The following is a 13387-nucleotide window of genomic DNA, read 5'->3' as shown; positions in this document are numbered from 1 at the left end:
TTTGTTTTTTAATTATAAAGTACTATAATTTTTCATCCCTTATTTACTATAACATCAAGAAATATTGAGCAAATTTGATATAGCCTCCTAAGGCCCAGCCATGCAAATGAAAAATCCAGAAATTGCCACTGAAATTAGTTAGAGCAGGGAATAGGGTGGATTTTGGTTTTGTTTGAAAATTGAACGAAACTAAATAAATGCGACTCTGTTCCAATTGAATAATAATATGATTTAAATTTCATCGAACTGAATAAGTACTATAGGTAGGACCTTGGGTCTTAAGAGGATAGGTAGGTAAGGTATGTGATGTAATACTGTTTTCATCTAACTAGCAAAGTCGAGTTCTTACGTAAGGAATACTACCTATTATTTTAAGTATTCTGTGGTAGAAATAAGGATTGAAACTGTATGTATTCAGTAAAGTAAAGGATGAGCAATGGTCATATCATTTCTTTTTATTTGACTACCTATCGTAATTAGATAAATCCAATGTCGCAAGAAAATTCTAACCATTATCAGGATTCACAGGGACAATTTGACATGAATAGTTTGAATTTGAACGCTGTATTGTAAATTTTCATAAGAATTAAGTTTTAGTCATTTAAATATTGAGAAACACAAATTTTCTTTATGAGTTTTCATTATCTCTAAAGATGCCTTGTGTTGCATTTCGCTTAAAATTTACGCTGTGAAATACGGCGGCGCCTATTAGATACAATATGCTCAAAGTCAGTTCCTGGTAATAAATGTGTTAATAACTGCTCTTGTACCTGTTAAACAATGCATAGTTACTGTGGTGTGACCCTGCGCACATAGACTACCTATTTGGGCACGATGCTTGTTTTATGCTCGGAGAAGAGTGTGCGGTGTGAATTTTAATATCGCATAACAAACCTGCATAACGTACGTAGTGTGCTACGTAGGTAATATAGTATACTATTCATAGGTACTACGTGCTTCAGTTTCGTGTTGGTTTTGTTAAACATTTATTTGGTTCACTGCCGGTCAGTTGGATTAATACGAGCTTTATAATCGAATTACATACGAACATAAATCCGATGTGATTCTGTGTAGGTACCATATTGTAGGAGCCCACTGATTAACAGTCCGCCGGACGGAATCGGCCTGTCAGTTGTTCGAAACTGTCAAAATTTTGTTCTAACTGACAGGCCGATACCGTCCGGCGGACTGTTAATCAGTGGGGCCCTACAAGGGGCTACTTTGCTAAAAAATTTAAAATTTAATTTCAATTTTCAAGTTATTTATTGTACTCAGTAGGTAGGTTTTGGCGATTTAAAGTGTACCATCACTACAAATACAAATACTGCTCATTGCATACCTCAATGAAAGAAAACAATAAGTACAAAAGAAAACAGAAATACACAAGCACAAGCATTTTATGGGCGATTCTCAGAGATGACATTCGGTGCCTGACTTCGGTGCCAAATTTTTTTTTTAACTTATATAATATGCGAGTTTATTTCCTAAAATCTACCCTTAATATAAAAAATATTGGTAGTGGAGGCCTCCATTAGAACCTTATAGTTTTCAAGATATTTGAGATTTAAAAAACACCGAAATCATGTGCAGGCACTGAAATCAATTTGCGTCACCGAATTCAATAATGCTTACACCAAAATCACATTTAGGTTTTATATCTCAATTATATAATTATTTTAATCATATTTTTCAATCCTATTTGTTGATAAGCGATGTAACAAGGCTAATGATCTCGAAAGCTTACATAAATTTAATAGATATAGACTCAAGATTTTAAAATAACGCAATTTCACGCAATCTACCGCACACGCATCAAAAAAAAACTTATGTTACCTGCACCCGATAAACAATACACTCTTGAGTGGTGTTCAATCCTCATTAAATATTTAATGTACTTATAAAGCAATATGATGCAATACGGAAAACAAGTATTTTTTTAATAAAAGAGTTTAAAAGCGTGAACTCCGTCAATTTAAAACTATAATATTTGAAGTAGTCGAGTAATGCTTGAAGATCCAATTACCAATTAATTATGATCTCCAGCACCCTCAAACACTTGAGCTAAATTGTAACAAAGTTGTTGACAAAGACATAAGACATTGAGGATTGTTAAAACATTTGCTGTCTTCAATTTGTGTCTATGGCTATCCTTTAGAAATATCAATCAGTAGGTACGCTCAGTGCCTTTGAAGCGATCTCGACATTAGAATGCTATTTTATTTTTAATCCCTTGTTCTGTACATCCTGTCCTTTGGGTTCACCTTGCATAGTACTTACATACACAAGTTATTTTAAAAGAAGTGTGATATAGAGGACAACGAAAATAATTTACTTAATTGGTTGGAAAAGAATATCAAGACAGAGAAAGAAACATTGGGTCTATACCTCTGGTTTAAAAAACTACTCATAGTGAACTAGTAATTTTGTGTACCTACTATGACATAATTTACTTACAAACATAATTTTACGTTTGTACAACGTATCTTTCACTTTTTAGACATGATAAATTAGTACAACAAACTAGTTTACAAAGCAGGATTTGAATTCAGTGATCACTTTTTTGATATCGGTGGTCAAAAAATCCACCGAAACCAGGGAAATCAACACCAGCGATATCAAAATTAATCGCTTTTTAGCAATTACAGAAATAGCATGAACGATACAGAGGAGATGTAATAATGGTGGATTTACGTACTTTCAATGACTTCTTAATCACTTACATAACGATAATTACACTAAAACTTTCGGAGTAAATTGCACCACCGATCTCAAAAAAACATAGGACCAAACCCAGCGAAGGACGGAAAAACGTTTAAAAAATCACTTTATTGTACTGTGACTGTACCTCTACTTTATTCAACGGTTAAGGCACAACTAAAGCATACTATGTATGAGACACTGAGTTCCTGGTCTACAACTTTGAAGGAGTACTGACATGTTTTGCAAATTACACCGATATCAGTCACTAGCCCGGGACACATCGTAAATTTGGTTTTATTCAATGTGTTGAGCAAACACATTATTGTGATATAAAGAATATGATAAGCTAACTAATACCCTAGGCGTGAATACCCATAATAACTCAGATCTAATGCCCCATCTTGAGTAATAATTTTTTGTTTCATAAAATCTGGGTGCGGGACACGCCCACCGAACATCATTTTTGGCATTTGAATATCTTTTTCTTGTATTATATAAATAATAAATAAATAATTTGATAGTGTCCCAGACAGAATATAAGCTGAAGATCATGCCTAAATTAATTCAGATTTATTGAACAGTAAATTCAATCAATTACTGCCCCGGACACGTAAAAACGGCCCTCCTGAGAAATGCCCTTATGAGTAGGTATTCGTTTCTCGTCCCAAGAAGCCGCCATCAGAGTTCTGAATCTTTCTCATGTGATTTTATTCAACTTCTCAAAACGATGCTGTACTATCATGTTAAATAGGTACTTTATCGTCACCGTAACAGAGATACTTTCACTAGTTAACTTATGCTGCGAAAATGTCTTAAGTATAATCTTTTCATTTCCTTAAAGGAATGTAATTTTAATATGACTTAAACATGCAGTATTACGCCAAGGGCAATCATGAGAACAAACAAACCATTAAAACAAAAACATTAAACGCCCGATTAAATTGTGCCTGTGTTTCCTTATAGTGTTACGAGACTGGTGATGAAATAAATGACAAGTTACGTCTTCTGTCCATAATGGCGACTTCATGGTTATTGGCTAAGTGCCTTAGTCACTCAGCTACTACAGCAGCTACGTTATAGCAGGTACACGTTTTAAAACATTTGTCTCAATCCTTGTACAACTATACCTTGGCCTCAAGATCGGTAACTGCCATGCGTATTGAGAGCTCCAAGTGATACTGGTAATTAGGTAGAAGCGATAAAGAACAGCATAGGCCGGCCGTCGGCCGTGACTCAGATGCGTGGTCACGGGTCACTGCGGACACCACAGCACGACACTATGGTGTCTTTAGAAAAAACCCAAGTATGCAACTACATATGCTGCCTATAATTAATCCCATTAGTGTTTACTGTTTTCTCACAGTCTCCAATAGCCAAAAGACTTTACATAATTATCCAATATGGAAAACAATTATGCATTTGCTCACTTTTGGGCAGTTTTAAATGTTAATGTGTAGGGGGGATATCGCGATATTGATACTAAATATATTTTGTGTTTTTTTTTTACCCCATGCACATTCTACTTTGTATATAACTTTTACCGCCACTGTCACCGAGAGAAGTAGGTAAGGTAGGTAAAGTACGAGTAGCTTAGTAATTTTATGGTAGAAGTAAAAGGATATGACGACATTATCTCGCAACCGCTGATGGAAAACAGTGATCGCTTTGTCTTAAAAGATAAGGATTCTATTACCAGACAAATTACGACACAAAGTGAGTTTCACCAGCCTGAATGTTCGGTAATTCTGAAGCCTTGAAAAGCCATAAAGTACGTAATTTCGTTTTGAATGTCTAATTTCTCCTGCCATAAACTTTTAATAAAGATTACAGGATGTATAAATTAGAAATAACTCAAAGAAAGTGCATAGGTACATGGAAAGCTTAAAAATCTATAAATGTACGGCCCGTGTGATATGGTGTACTTTCGTTTCGGCCAAATACATTTCGCCAAATTTCACTTCCCAACAAACTTATCGCAATAGTTTCATTTCCCAAAGGAACCTTTAGCAAAGTTACACTTCGCATATAATTTATTTGGTCAAATTATCATTTTTGGGTTATAATGATTACTTTGGTGTTATTTGCTTTAATAGAATAGCAAGATGTAACAAATTTGGTTGTCATTTTACATTAAAATGGAGTTTTAATTTTAGTGATCATTTACTACATATTTTTGGCAGTAAGAATGTTTTTTTTTTTGACGTTACATTTTACTATGTATATGTAATGATCAGTTAAATACCAGACAAATAAAATTCTGCAGCCTCCACTTTATTGGTATGTAAATTGTATGCCATGCAATATTTTGGGACATGTAAGTTATGCTTAATGATACATTTGACTAAATAATATTTGGTAAAATGAAACTTGTCCAAGTAATTATTTGCTAAACAATAACTTGCCAAAAAAGACTATTGCTAACTGAAAATTTGCGATAAGTTGTTTTGCCAAACATTTTTTTGGGAAATGATAATTTGGGAAACATAGTTTGGGATGTGATACTTTGGGAAACGATTTTGGCCCATTCTTTAGTAAACCGTGTGATATACATGTGTTAAGAGGCCCGACGGTATGACGTTGGTGCCTTGGAAGATGGGACGGCCTCTAGTCTGGGATGCCACATGTGTTGACACCCTCGCGCCGTCCCACCTTCCAGGCACCAGCAGAGATGCTGGTCATGCCGCGTCCACGGCAGAAGACCTCAAACGCCGCAAATATGCCACCCTTGGCAGTAGTTATATTTTTGAGGCGTTTGGGGTCGAAACGCTGGGGCCGTGGGGGCCAAGCGCGCGCCGTATATACAGGGCCTTAGCGGAGCGCCTTATAGATGCCGCAGGAGACCAGAGGGCTGGCCAGTATTTTGCTCAACGCATAAGTATTGCCATACAACGTGGCAATGCGGCCAGCCTTCTGGGCACACTGCCCATCGGCAGTGACTTGGGGGACGTTTTTTATTTACATATAGGCTTTTTATTTTAAGTTTATTTAGTTTAGAGATAGTTTGTATTATTATTTGTAAGCTAATTTAATGTTTTATATTTACTTAATAGTGTTGTAATAAATAGTAATTTGGTATACATAAATATTAATTAGTAGGTACACTATTTAAGGAACCCTCAGATTATCTTTTTGCAGAACGATATCGCAAAAGGTGACCGTTCCGAACTACTGACAGGGTGATATCATCCGGCAATTTGGTAATCTGTGGGCCCCTTTAGAGTTTAGATGCTAATTACTTAAACGATGTAGGAAAAGTATTTTCATAAAAATCCTACAGAAACACATTTTCACCTCAGCAGCTGGAACAAGGGTACATTGTTACTTAGAAACAGTGAGCAAAATGCGATTTTGCTGAGTGGGACAAAATGACATTTAAGTGACCTTCATATTCATAATTAGGTATGTCATTTCAACATGCGGGGCCTAATACAAGTTCGAAATACTTGGATCCTATTCTCTCTGTCCCTTTCACCTTAATTGGACGTGGCAGAAACTAGCAGCTGGACTTTATGGCTCCTCTACACGATGGGCCAACGCCGGCCACTCCAAGGGACGCAGCCATGCGGTAGAATGAGATAGCAATATCACTTGCTCCCTCTAACGCATAAATGCGTCCCTTGGAGTGGCCGGCGTTGGCCCATCATGTAGAGGAGCCATTACAGTGACTACAACAGCCACGATGGATTAGACATTGAGATCCCGAATATTCTGACACAAAGGCTTCATAACTTCATCATAACTTATAATGGCTTTTCGAGATTAGGACATTATAAATATTGGGACTTATCAAAATTGACATTAATTACACCACCGAGTCTCTGACAGTTTCGCTCAATGGGCACACGCACCTATAGTTCGTTTTTTTTAGCATTAGAAAGAACTTGGAAGAAGGTAAACGATCTTGACATGTCTATTAATTGAAAAACGCTTTTTAAAAATCAATAACTATTACTTATGAAAGCAGAAGAATATAAATACTCGTATTAGATTCATAAATGTTACATATTTGCCGTAACTTCTATTTTAAAATGTGTTTTTCAATTAAAAGTCACATCAAGATTTATTTCTAATGCTAAAAAAAACGAACTATAACATAGAACTGTATAAAACTGTTAAATAGGTAAACTTAATGATCTTCTTAGATAGGTACAAGTTTATGCCGGAACTGCGCTAACTAACAATTTTAGCATTATAATGTAATGCAAGGACTTAGTCATTGGCGCTACACCTCTGTTATTGAAACTTGTTAGCCAAGCTACGTGCACCACACCTTAATAATTACCACAATTATTCTGTTTATTGAAGCTTACACGCTACAGATATGATATTATTATTTGTCGCGATTAACATCTAACTATTCTGTTCACGTATTCAGTTGAGACAACTATGAGATAACAATATCTGGTTCCCCGTTTACCTATATTTATTTATTTATTTATTTATTTATTAGTCAAATAAGTAACACAGCATTACAGTAAAACCAAGGCACTGTGAAACTACAAAAAAGAAAAATACAATACAAAGAAACTACAAATAAAAACAAATAAAGACAAATTAAACATTCGATTTGGGCGACGACGTAACAGCGTGGCTCCGTTGCGTCGTCTGACTTGGTGGATGTTTATGATGATAAGTTAAATTAACATAATATGCAAAGATTTATTATATGATCTGCTGATCTGAGAGCTGGTCTTTTAAAACAGGGTACTTACTTATTTAAAAAAAAATGCTACGATTTAAACCTGATATATAAATAGCCGAGAGATATTTTCATCAACTACTCAATCTATAAACAAACTTAATCTAGGTGTATCTCTATCACTCTTGCATAAGTTGCATATTAGTGCGACAGTGACAGTTGCGTTTCGATCGCTACGGAGAGTAAGCGATTGGCATGTTGGCTACGCGGCCAGAAGGGGTGTTAGAAATATGTAGGTAATAGGCAATTCTAAGGAAAACAATATAGTTAACACTCGACAAAAAGTTATTACTACTTAGGTACGAAAACAATCGGATTTTTCAAAGCCCCATTTAGACAAATCAATAACTTACATGCAATATTCCACAGAGCATAATGAATTCAGTCGATCAACCAAACACCTCAATGTAATAACGGCATCATCATCATCATATATTTAAGAGTATTATGACCCTTGTCGGTGGAGCAATTTCCATGTTTGGCGGTCCTCTGCCTTCTCTTTGACAGCCCGATACGACACGACGTTGATCTTTTCCTTTATTTGATCCATGTACGCTCTCCTTGGTCTTCCCTTCTTCCTGTTTGCTTCAACTTTCCCTTCTATGATATTTTTGATAAATTCGTCGTGTCGTTTCAGGTGCCCAAGCATCCTTCCTCTTCTATTGTCTATAGTTCTTAACAAACTCCTCTCTCCTACTGTGCGTAAAACCTCTTCGTTGGTTTTCATTTCAGTCCAACTGATCGTAATTGATGTAACGGCAATCGCATGCAAATTCTTGATCAGTCTAAATGGAGCTTAATGCAAACAGCAAAGTCCACTGGAGCATACTCAGTGCAGTTAAATCGATGCGACACAAGACACAATAATTTGCAGTGAGTGATTGATAATCTGTTCAACCCCGGCACTGTAATACGACTAGAGATGCACCGGATATCCGGTTACTATCCGGTATCCAGCCTCTCCGGCCATTTTTTTACTATCCGGCCGGATACCGGATAGTATCCTACTATCCGGCCGGATACCGGATAGTAATATTGCTTGATTTCGGAGTAAACAAATTGTATTTAAGAAACAGACACGGTCATAATCGGACGCAGTTTAGCGTAAAAGATCCATCCTCTAAAATTTGTCATTTAAATGAATGTCTTTTCCGTTTGACATAAAGTTCAAATTTTACTAACAGATTTTTGTGGATTGGATCTTTTACCCTAAACTACGTCCCGTACTTGTTTATTATTTTAAAACAGGTGAATCATTCCACTGACTTGCACGCGCACTCATTTCTAACCTAGAAATGAGTCCGCGCGAACGTTTACTAGGAAACAGGTCAAACCTGCAGAATGCGCACCTGAAAAACCGAAATGTAGGTATAGTCCTGGCCGAATATTCGGCGGCCGGATACCGGATATTCAGCCAATGGTCAGGCCGAATATCCGGTATCCGATATCCGGCCAAACAACTATCCGTTGCATCTCTAAATACGACACACTCTGCTCAGTAATCCGGCGCGTCAAGTAGGGTTTACCCGTTAAACGCTGGATATAAAGAACGCCCTAAGAAAACGTACCCATATTCAACCTAATGATGTTGCCATAATTTGTCATATGTCATCACATTTGAAGGCCATTGCCTTCCCACGTTAACTCAAAAGAGTTAAAAAAACAATGCACTGTAATTTTGGATCAAAATTGTTCTTAATTCAATAGACATCACGTTGCAAGTAATGCAAGGAAGACACATTCATTGTTCTGTACTTACGTACGTACAGTCAAGTGTAAAAATATGGGTGCATACAACTTACTCAAATATATATATAAGTAGTTCTTAATACGCTGACATAAGAGCTATGGGACATATTTTTGTGTAATCATATTTTACACTTGACTGTACTTACTTGTAACTACCTCTGAGACTATCTAAAAAGGGACAAATTCTAAAAAGTGCAATGGTAAATTTCCCGAAGGACTCAAATCTTTTTTCAAATATTGCAAAGGCTAATAACATGGTTATCAATATAATATTTGGCCAATAATATTCCCCTCCCTAAGGACAACTAAGCCAAAGCAACTTGGATTGGATTATTTCAACTTATTTGCTGAAAAACTTTATCATAAGAACCACAAATCTCGATATAACAACTTATAGATGCAATAAGGTAAACATCACAACGTCAAACAAAGAAAAACTGCATTTGTCTGACACAAAATTTGCATAACAATCATTTGAAGACCTTAGGCTGGATGTAGAGAAGAAACGACCTTGTTTACAAGCTTTTTATTCTAGGTTATGTAAATTCTGTTAGGCCATGGGGAGGAATTCATCAATCAAAGCTCGGATATTGTACCCACATCATATATTTACATAGGTACCTATTCTTCAGGATTAAAAAAGCATTGGTTGATTGATTGCTGTTATATAGCCAAGGCGCGTAGCCAACGTGCCAAACGTTAACGCTCCGTAGCTTATCGTAGTCACCCCTCTCTATCATTCTTCCCCACTTGTGCGACAGTGACGTTTCGTTCGCTACAGAGCGTTAACCTTTAACGATTGCACGTTGGCTACGCACCCAGGCTCCCTAAAAGGCAGCGGTATATGTGGGGGATGGAGCGTAGAAAAGGCTTATTTTATTTTACCACGTTTTGTAGTGATTCCTTTCAGTTATTAGAATACATTTTCCGGTTGATATATCAATTATATCACAAAAACATCTAGACTTCCTTGCTTGCCACTGGTAAGTAGGGACTTAGTACCTATACGTATGTTGTACTAGAGTTTAGGAAATAAAGAAGACTGGATACCTCTAAACCTCCATACAGCGCCGCGAGAACCGTCAATGTTGAAGGTGACATTAAATACCGGGTGTGGCCTGTAACACGAGCAAATAATTAAAACATACATTGTACTCCTCAAACGGTGACACTTTTGTTCAACAACTTTTAAAAATTATGAAGTGTTTAGATTCCCTATTTTTCATACAAAATAAATATTATCTTCAATGGACGCCATCGCCACGCCATTATCATTGTGATTGACGTTGCTTGTCAAGTCTTAAACATAACATAATTCGCAATACATTGCGTCTTAGAATAAAATTTAAAGTGTATTAAAAATCAAACTACAAGTTATTTTTAAAAGTCGCTGAACAAATGCTGGTCAGTATGAGGAGTAAAGCCTACGGTTTAATTCTTTGCTCATATTATAGGCCACACCCAGTATATCACAGTTCATTTATACACTCTGTATCACACTTCATGAATTCATGAAATACCGCCTGGTGACAGACAGACGGACAGTGGAGTCTTAGTATTAGGGTCCCATTTTTACCCCTTGGGTACGGAACCCTAAAAATATTTTTAAAGCAGATTGCGCCATTAAATAAGAATAAGCCTAAGTAAAATGCACGTGCGCATAATATATAAAGGCATATTCTTATTTAATGGCGCCATCTGCTTTAAAAGTATTTTAGGGTATACCAGTGGCAACAGGAAAGTCGGATTGTACGTTAAGAAGTGAAAGATTTTATGTACGGTGTACTACGTTAAAGTGAAAAAATAAATAGTGAAAAGACACGCGTGGAACGCAGTGTTTTAGGTATTATGGAGATGGTCCATCTTGAATATTTACTCAGCTGCCGTATTCGAACTTTAAGATATTCACAAGAAACGACACGTACTAGATCCATTCTAGATACGTTATAGTTTAGATATCAACTAGTTCGGGCAACCAATGTCACTTTTACATTAGATAGAGTAAGATATCTATTAGATGTGAATTGGATCTCTAAGTCATATCCTGTGGAAATCGTTCAAGAGAATCCCCAGAATCGCGCAAATGTCAAATTTGACAGGTTGGATCTTAAACATATCGTTATCGTGATTCGATTTCTATTATCTAATAGATGTCTATTTCAAAATCCGAATCGGGCCCCTGGTCTCTGGTTGTACGAAATGTAGGCAACATTTTCATCCCGTCTTTCTCATATACTCTGCATAATGTTCCTATGCCTCCTACATTTCCTTTGAAGAGTTTCTCTTATTCTGCACATTACGAAGATGACCTGACACGGCGTTTTTTCGCGCAAGTAAGTAATAAGTCTAATAAGAAGTACTAAAAGAAGATATTTCAATACAAATGGATGACGTAAAAGACGGTGCATACGCGAAACAATTTTCATCACTACAATTTTCCTATAAGGATTTATCGAAAGTTGACATAAAATGTTTTTAACGACTTTCGGACTAGAGTGCTCAGCTGGCATTAGCCCGCCATTAGCCTGAGGAGCCGCTATCAACTATATTTAAAAAAACAAAACGCTAATAATAATACATTTGTTGCTGTTTCCTTTACTAAACTAAAACATAGACTTTAAATTATCACAATTCTAAATATAGTTATGTACTTAAATTAAGACTATTAAATTAAACTAATTAGCTGAGCTTTACCTACCGAGACATGATTTTCTACTTTAGCGCTCGGTAGAGCACTATCTCAAATTGTCTTTAGAGTACTGTCTCTTCAGTTGGAGAGGAAACGAATGCATCGCGTAACGCAAAAAATATCCTTTATGCTAGGGCTAACTGAGAAAACCTATGAAATATGAAATAATTGTGACATAAATAAATATTTACCTATATTTGTATTATAAGTTTTCGTATTTTATTACAGCTAATCCGCTGTTCAGGAAATGTGATAATTATCTTTTTCCGACATTTCTATTTTTTTTTCAATTTAAAATATTATTAACATAAATGGTAATTAGGTAGGTACTATAAGTTCTAGTAGTTACTCTTTAAATATGTAAAAAGTTGAATTCAAATCATCCTTTAGTGTCGTAAAACAGTTTGTCTCCGTTATTTCCCCCTGAATTCTAAATACTCATCAGTACGGATATGATATGGTTGTTCTTGTCTACGTGACAGCGTGATAAAATGGTGTCCGTCACTTTCTATCCCATGGTGTTAAAAAGTGACAGTTATTTTATCACGTGGATAAAGATGGATAAAGCCATCCATAATACGCCGGCTGCTTTACAGTTACTACGCCGAAAGGATTGTGAATGAAAAACGTCCTTGGCAAAGGCCTGGCCTCTAGCCCCAACGAACCATGCGAGCAATTGAAGACGTCACTGCAATCATTTCACCGATAATTTGTCATACCTCCCGAACTTCCGCCTTGAGACCAAGGTAACGACAATTTAGCAGAATAGCCACTAACATTCGTAGGAAAAATCAAGAGATGAATATCATTATACCAAAAAATTGTCGGACTGAGTAGTTATACTGTCGTGTCACTTCCTGAGAATACAACTTGAAGGTAAAGTGAAGATAAATATTTCAAATATTTCCCTTAAAATGTCCGTCATATCGGCTTCAAAGAGATTTGGGTCATGATTACCTAAAGACGAAGAGAACTGAGACGTGGGTACTAGCAAGCTACGAATAGGACTCTCGTAAAAAACATAAAAACTAGTTCAAAAAGAAACAAAAAGAGAAAGAAGAAGTAAGAAAGTAAGTACATATAAAATTGAGAGCACTATTCGCCAACAAACTGTCTCAGTTTGGTGAAAATATTGTTTACCTAGTCCTATATAGGTAAGTGTGTTTGTTTTAACTTAAAAAAATCTGTTCCTGTATATAGATAAACGTACTAATCAACGGTTATAACGGTTTTCAGGTGAAACTATTCCAAAGGCTATTTCGTAGCGTCTTCCTTGAACTTAGTACTTATTACCAACACCTGAAGAATAGAAACGATTAGGTAGGTAAATTAATTATATTACACTACATTGCATATACTTTCGAACAACAATGGACATCGAAGGCGGAAAATTGCATCAGTATCAGACCTCCTGAGATGATGTAGGGTGACAATGTGCCTGCGTCATAGAGGTGGAGGACGAGCTATAGACCACAGATCGCTCACCTTCTAGATGAAGCATATATGGAGACTCGCGCCAAAGGAGCAAAGCTTATACCAACCACCACCAA

Source organism: Cydia fagiglandana, chromosome 7 (genome assembly GCF_963556715.1).
Source record: "Cydia fagiglandana chromosome 7, ilCydFagi1.1, whole genome shotgun sequence".
Taxonomy (NCBI): Eukaryota; Metazoa; Arthropoda; class Insecta; order Lepidoptera; family Tortricidae; genus Cydia; species Cydia fagiglandana.
This window is presented reverse-complemented; position numbering follows the sequence as displayed.